At 45.3% G+C, this 8,330-nt stretch overlaps 1 non-coding gene across 1 annotated transcript; it reads left to right on the top strand.

Annotated features, from left to right (window-relative positions):
* The first annotated feature begins 2,282 nt into the window (after nt 1-2,282).
* On the top strand, nt 2,283-2,355 carry Trnaa-cgc (transfer RNA alanine (anticodon CGC)). The gene has a single exon. It is a non-coding gene; the product is annotated as a tRNA-Ala (tRNA).
* Nucleotides 2,356-8,330: the final 5,975 nt, after the last annotated feature.

Genomic DNA, 8,330 nt, shown 5'->3' with positions numbered 1-8,330 from the left:
ATGACCTACAGCAACCTGATTAGTAAACACATTTTTGCCAATGCCACCTGATACTGGTAGTAGTGGCAGCATTTTCTGAATCAAGCTGCTCACAGTAAACTCATGATTGTGGCACATAATAAGCCCATTGCCTGCACAATTTTAAAGATGGAGTGTTCCGTATGTCAGGACCTGCCACGTGGTTGCCGCCGAATGTGATGATTTGCATATAGTGCTCTTGTGATAGACAAAGTCTGATTTCAGCCCAGTCACGTGACTTCCTGGACTCTTCCCTTCTACCACTGCGATGAGAGTACACCTCCACAAGACACAGAAACTACTGTAATTCAGTTGCTCATGAGATAGAATACATATTCGGTGAGTTTTGGTGTGAAGTAAATATTATTTAATTTGAGAATTACTGACTCTGCAGACACATTTAGCAATGATATTTGTACGTTTAATATTTTTTTTATATCTAATGAGACAGTCTCATGAGAGGTGTTACTTGTGAGACTGATGGTTTACTTTTGTGTTTTGGAGGCCCATTTCTAGCTCCTATTACCAGCTAAACTTCTTTTGTTGGCTGAAACTGTAATAATAAAAGTTGCGGGTTTAAAAATTCCTCCTCTTAATACTTGTGTATACTTCACATACCTTTACAGATGCTTTAGTTATCTGATGCTTTTGTCTTCACACAGACACTGTTTACAATGAATCCATGCCAGCATCCAATTGTTATACTGACAGATGTTAAATACAGTGACTTGAAAATAATAGTTGACTTCGCCATAGTACATAAAATCAACATCACACATGAACAGTTGCCAGCAATTTTGAAGGTAGGGTCTTTATTTAATGTTTATTTAATAAGAAGATTAAAACTAGAAAATCAAATACCTCATGTTCATATGTTCATGTCTTGTTTAACCAAGTGATTCTAAGTATTTAACAAATTGCACACAGATAAATTGATTGTTTTAGATAGTTAACATTACCTTGGCCTTGCGAAAGGGGGGGGGGGGGGGAGGGAGGTTGATATGAGTAATGGGACAACACAGGATAATTAATTAATTTTCCACATTTCCATTTTTGATTGTCTTGTATACTTCTCAATACAGTGGCAAAATTTCCAATTTAGGCTTTGTCTCATCTTTCCCTATTTAGGTCAAATTTTAGCTTTTGCGGAAAAGCAGCTTGGTAAACTGTTTTGTTACAATATCGAGGGTGATGCCTTTTGTTAAGAAAATATTTGTTCTTTCTTGAGCAAAACTATCAGTGTGCAGGTCAAGTTCTACATAAATATTTAGGAAGTCGCTGTACTATATGAAATTGTTGCTGAAGTCATGTAGTGTGATAACCTATTGCAAGTGGAATAGGAGTAAGATGATACCCTCAAGGCAGCTTTCCCATTTGACGTCATAGAACCTGGGGAAACCAATAACAAGCATTAACTAACATCCATCCCCCACCCACCTCACTAGGTCACCAGCATGTGTAGCCAGTCCACGTGGTGGGGGTCCCCTGACAGCACAGGGATCACACTACTGATACCTCAGCTATTGCCTCCCGATGTATGATAAGGACTGCTTGCTTGTCATCCTGGAGCATCAGAACTCTTGGCAATGTCCACCATTCCAGATGGTCCTTTTGGGTGGGTGGCAACCGTGGGGCGAGCCCCTGGTCATAATGGGTGGTATCGGGTTGGATGCTTGGGGCATTAAGGGTATATATAGCTGCAAAAATCTGGCCGTTTCTAAACGGCCATCTTCAAGTGTTGTAGGATCATTGAATGCTACTTTGTGGGTACCTTAAGCCTGCGTTTCTGTGGCAACATCCTGGGAGGATGGCCAGGCTCACCATCTTAGGATGAAACACTTTCTCTGCAACCTGGTCTGTACTAGTATATTCACCGCCACAAAGCAGTTGCTTTTTGTGGAGAATATTTAGGACAAGTTTCATGTAGTGGAGTCTTTCAGTAAGGTGTGGTCATGCTCCATGCTTATCAAAGCTTCTTCTGCCACCCAATATGCAGCTCTTCGAGCTTGTGATCATCTTGATGTCCTGGTGTCCATTACTTGTCACCAGTGTTTGAATAGGTTACAGTGTGTGATTTCTCATAAGGAAACTGCAAACTGATGAACTCTCGACTAGTCTGGAGCGACACGGTGTTCATTTTGTTTGACATGCACAGAAGAGCCGTAAAGACAAATATACTGATACAAGGACCTTGACTTGTTTTTGATTTGATTTTATCAGGGAAGCAAAAACAACATTGGTCAAGCCCACTGCTGCCTGCACCGAGCGAGGTGGCGCAGTGGTTAGCACACTGGACTCGCATTCGGGAGGACGATGGTTCAATCCCGTCTCTCGCCATCCTGATTTAGTTTTTCTGTGATTTGGGGAAATCATTTCAGGCAAATGCCGGGATGGTTCCTTTGAAAGGACACGGCCGATTTCCTTCCCAATCCTTCCCTAACCCGAGCTTGCGCTCCGTCTCCAATGACCTCGTTGTCGACGGGACATTAAACACTAACCACCACCACCACCACCACCACCACCACCACCACTGCTGTCCGCATCTAAACAGAATTTATTGTGCGGTGTCACTCCCTGTCTGTCTAGTAAAGCCAACCGATGCCCCTGAACAGTGCAAGGAGATCCTTTACCAGTGCTTTGCTAGATACAATTTCTTCAGGTCTGTTTGATCTGAATAATCTGTGACTTTTAATCACCAGTGCCTCGCATTCGAAGATGAAATGTGATGCAGTTTCCTTGCCCACACCACACGTCCTACATTTGGGGTCTTCTTCTATTATGCCCATTGTATGTAGGCGTTTTTTTTTTATATTCTCATGGACTTTCAATAATCGAACCTTGAGTTTCATTTCTCTCCTGTTGAAGCCCAGGATTGAGAGACTTCTCTTAGAAAATGGCTTCGGCATCAATACCCTGCCTATTTTTTGCTTTTTGATCTTAGCTCAATATTCTACATGCTGTCTACTTGTCCAGTCTCAGTTTTATTTTGATCATCACCCTGGTGATTGTCGAGACAGGTTCTGGTCCAATAAATGGTGTCATAGCCCCTGTTCTGGCCAGCCTATCAATTTGCTCATTACCACTAATCCATGAGTGACCAGGGAACCACAATAGGTTTACCCTATTGCTTTCCCCTAGGTCCACGAGGACTTTGGGGCATTCTGACATGATCTTTGAGCTTGTTGCAGAGGCTGCCAGTGCTTTCAAGGCTGCTTGGCTGCCTGAATAAATGAAAATGCTATGACCTCTGGAGAGAATTTGTGGAGGTGCTACACACACCCTGATAGCAGATTTCTGCTTGAAACATAGTGGCAATCTTCCCTAGAGAGACTTCACTCTCCAGCCTTGGCTGCACTCCTTATACCCCAGTGCCAACACCTTGGCCTATTTTCGAACTGTAAGTGAACAGTATGGTGTTGAATTTTCTTCTCCTGGAGCTCTCTACTTCCAATTACTACACTGAAAGGCTTGTTGAAGCAGCTGGTAGGTATTATATAGCCGGCCGGCATTTCCCCAACCATACCTATTTCTACTCTCTCAGTATTTTAGTGAGAGATCCTGGATAGCCCAGTAATTTCCAGTTTTTGCCAGTCTTCAACCTGTGTGCTCCAGCTGCTGCCTTCATCTTTACCCACAGGTTTAATGTGGGCATGTCCAGCATGTTTCTCATTCCAGCAATGGGTGTGCTGCTAATTCCACCTGCAATGGCAAAGCAGGCCAATCTCTGCGTCTTAGCAAGCTCCTTAGCAGCTACCTGCTGTTCCACCTTTTTCCTTTCTGTAGCCCCATAAGTGATCATAGGTCTTACTACATGGTGTATATCCAGTACATACGTGTGGAGCTCAAGCCCCAGGTTTTACCACAAGCTCTTGTGGTACTCATTAGAGTACCTTCTGCCTTGGAACAGGTGTTCCTTATGTGAAGGGTCCACGATAATTTCTCATCCAGGGTCACCCCTAGATATTTCACCATCCCCTTCAGTGGTAGTTTCATCAAGAAGCTTGAGAGTCCAAAGTGTGTGTCAGATCTGCTTCCTCATAAATAGTACAACAACAGTCTTCTTAAGGCTGACCCTTAGATCCTCTTATCCTCCATCCTCCACCAATTTTGCACAATATTTAATGCTCCTTATGGCATAGCTCTGACTGTACTTGAAAATTTGCCAAGGTTGTCTGTGTACCCCTGGCAAAAGTACTGTCTATAGTTTAATTCTACAATGAGTTCATTCACTACAAAGTTCCACACTAGAGGGGTCAGAATGCCTCCTTGTGGACAGCCTCTGGTGGTGTTGATTATCATTTTTTATTTCATCATTGTGGCTTCTACCTTTCTATCATTAAGAATGGCTCAAACCCAGCTGCAAATTGTGGTCTCCAAGCCATGCAGCTCTGCTGCCTTAACTATGGATTTGAAGGTCGTGTTGGCAAAAGCTACAATGTCCAAGAAGATGCAGAGGGCTATTTCCTGACAGTGTAGTGCTTTCTCCACCTTCCCAAGTTGGCGGAATGCAGTTTAACACAATTTTCTTCGTTGGTGTGCATTTACATTGACCAGTTTTTCTGATGTTTTAAGAAGAAAGGACAGACTGATTGGTCTCATATCCGTGGCTTGGCATGATCAGTTCTCCTTGGCTTTGGAATGAAGAAAACCTTCACTGCTCTCCAGACAGTGGGACTGCTGCTTGGCTAACCCTAACTAACCTACATAGGCGTCTTATTAAGTTCACTCCTGCTTGTTGCAGGAGTTCTGGAAAAATTCCATCTGGGCCAGCTGACTTGAACGATTTGAATGTTCCCATTGCCCACTAGATTTTTCTAAGGTCCACACAGTCTTTGGCAGATTCCCAGTTCCCAGTTCTCACTTCGAATACCTGAAAACTGATCTCACAGGGATCTTGTCATGATCTATGCTGTTTGTCAGAGTACATTGAGGAAAATTAATCTCAAGGAGTAGTTGCAGCACTGTATAATCTCCATCCTCTTTCCTTTAAGTTCCTCCTGGATTAGTTGGTATCCTACCTCCTCACAGAATACCTTCCAGGTCGCTTGGTTTGCTTGTTTAATTGTAAGACTAAAATATAGGGAGGACCTTGTCAAACACACTCATTGCCCTTTCCTTCTTGCAAGCTTAAACAGTCTTCATACCTGTTTCCTCTGGCCCACCAAGATACATTCCTTTTCATGCAGTTCTTAGTGATTGAGCAGATGTCATGGTATGAGGTCATGATGGCCTCAGCTTCCTCCTCAAACTCTACTGGATTCCTTCTAGAAGTACTGACTTCTGATAGGTTTGAGTTGAGGTCCCTCCTATACACCTGGGATTCCTATAAGACACGGTCTGTCTAATGCCCATTTCAACCTTGAACTTAATATACATGTTGTCTGACGAGGATGGGTCTAAAGCCACATGCCATTGTTTGACATAATTACCCATCAAAGTAGAACAGAAGATTATGTCAATTACCTCTTCCATTCTTATATTCCTAAATGTATATTCCTTGCCCTATTGAGGATCTCTAAGTTATTAGCTATAAGAAATTCTAGAAGGTTCTCACCTCTACTGTTGGTGTTCGTGCTGCCTCACCCTAAGGTGTGGGCATTAGCATTGCATCCAACCAACAGTTGGTCACTCTGTCATGCACAGGCTTCTGTCAGTCTCCTCATCTCCTCAGGAGGTGGAGTACTGTCCTTGTAAGGAAGGTATGCCATTACAAACTCCCTTGTCATACCTTCCTCACATAGCTGCATCCTGATGGTCACTAAATCCCTGGAACAGAAGTCAGCCATTGGCATGAATGGGATTCCATTTTCTACATAAATGCATGTTCTGGGGTTTCTTATATTTCTAGCACAAACCAGCTTACCTCCAGTGCCACCAAGGCCCGATACACCCCCTTAATATAAGTACGGTTCCTGAATCAGGACCACGTCCACTTCTTGTGTTCCCAGAAGATGACTCAGGGCAGCGGCGGCCCCTTTACTGTGTTGCAGATTTATCTGCTGTACATTTAGTCTCTGTCTTGCTGCCGTTGCTGCTCCTGATATCTTTGATTACTCTGATGGCAACCTGCAAGAACCCGAAGATAGTCTCAGGTCCTCTTCCTGCATTGCCTTCAGGGTCTTCTCCGACTTCCAACTCCAGGGTTTGGCCGTTTGGTGAAACCTTCCGGTTGATTGCCTTCCAATCCTCTGTCGAGATTTTTGGGATTTGAGACCCTGTTTTCTCAGAGTCTCTGGAGAGGTACCGTTAAGGAGTTTTGGTACCCAGATTAACATCTTTGTGGTCTTTAAGAGCTCAGCCACTGTCTTCATCAGCAGCTTCACATCCTCCCACCGTGATATTAGGGGCACCTTTTCCTTACGCCAGTCCATTGTAGACACACTCACAGACAAAGATAAGTGCACTCTGATTCAGACAGAATCTCCTGAATTTGGGTCCTGGGCCAGCATCCCCCCTCCACCCCCCCCCCCCCACCCACCACCACCCCCACCCACAACACCAGTATTCTCAAAGAGAACAATCTGCACTAGCTCCTCCTGCTGTGAGGTGATCTTGACCACTGGATAGCCTTGCTGGATAACTGCCATCCTGAAAACTGAGGCTGCAGTACTATACATCTGTTTCCTTATTTCTTGCCTCATCTTTTGTAGGATACCCTTATCCTGAGAAGTGGGAGTCTTATTTTCCTCCCTTGTTCTCTTACTGCCTGCCCTCGATGTAGAAGGGGCTTATAGACCCCTTCATCCTGTGACAGTCTTTCCGTGGAGGTCTTCAGCTCAACCCCTCACCAGGACCTTCATTCTATTCCATTACCAGCTCTAATCTGATCATTATTTTGTAGAGTGAAATTTAACACTCCTCCACAAAAACCTCCCAGAGAAGGTGTAGATTGTGTGTGACCGATGTTACGTGAAGCTGTATGTCGTGCCACATGTGAGTTGCTTCCAGTGCTTGCATTTTGGGCAGATGTCTTCCTGCTGTACGGTGGACATCTGTGAGGTAGGCCCCCGTGTTCTGCCACCACTGTCCGCTCTTACCAGATGACCCACCTTAAGAGAGAGAAAAGGAGATCCAAGAGTACAAGTCCCCGGATCACTTACCTTATGCGAAGGCTTGCCAAAAATATGACGGACTCCACCCATTGTTGATTTATCCTGCTTTTGCCTCTGTTGCATCCTTTCCCCCCTCACACCTCTTTTTTACACCAGCCCTGTGCCCCTCCCCTCCCCTGCAGTTCCCACACCCTCCCCTCCAGCCCACTGGTAATGGGGCTTCTGCCATCAAACCCCCCCCCCCCCCCCCCCCCCCGTGTGTGGGTTTCTCAGGCTGGAAGCCTACTACCACAACTTGGCCTTGGAATGCAGTACCAAGACGAGGCCCCTCTGGTGCCATCAGAGGTGCCATCGCCCCCCTTGCAACCAGAGGCTGACATCTTATTTGTGGATGTCACCCCATCTTTGTCAGTGACGACCACTGATCCGGTGACACGACCTCCCCTGTGATGTCCACTCTCCATGTTTCACGGTTATCAGGCAATCTGTCGGAACCGTGTCAGTGCCGGGATTGCATCTGGAGGGGTCTGCACTTTGATTTGCACCTATGTCATTTGACACTGGATCCTCCTTCGTACCAACCTGTAAGCAATAATGGTACCAGTGCGAATGACCCCCATCAATCACTATTTGCAATGCCTGTCTCCCTCCAGGTAGGCCATTTCCTTAGGTTGACCTACCTTAATACAGCAACTTCTGCCACCCGTACCTTCTCGTCAGGGACATCAGTGCTTACCAACCCCTGTGGGGGGACTGACTCTTCGATGGGTAGTGGTCTTCTAATTTACCAACTTATTACAGACTTTGATTCGTGTCTCCTCAGTGACAGTTCCCCTGCCCAGCTCTCGTGTCTCCACTATATAGGTCACTCCAGGATCTTTTCGGCAGTGACCACTTTTCGGTGATTCTATCATTCCCCTCCCACTGCCAGGCATACAGGCTCTCACATTGGGCATTCTGCAGAGCCAATTGGCCTTTATAATGTCTGCTCAACACTTTGACACTTCTCTCTCTTGGATTGCATTGATATGGTCATGCAAGACATCTCTGCCACTATTCTTCGTGCCACTGGCATTGCTATCCTCTTATCCACAGGTCCCTCTCATCATCGACCGGTACCGGTGTGGACGAGAGACGTAGCGGTCACTATCCGGGATCACCAGTTGGTGCTGCAATGAAATAAACAACACCTTTCATAGACCGACCTTATTGCTTTTAAGTGACTCCCTGATAAGCTCACAGCCTTACTAAGCAGAGTGA

Source organism: Schistocerca serialis, chromosome 1 (assembly GCF_023864345.2).
Source record: "Schistocerca serialis cubense isolate TAMUIC-IGC-003099 chromosome 1, iqSchSeri2.2, whole genome shotgun sequence".
NCBI classification, from domain to species: domain Eukaryota; kingdom Metazoa; phylum Arthropoda; class Insecta; order Orthoptera; family Acrididae; genus Schistocerca; species Schistocerca serialis.
Note: the sequence above shows the minus strand (reverse complement) of the source record. Positions and strands in the feature narration are given on the sequence as shown.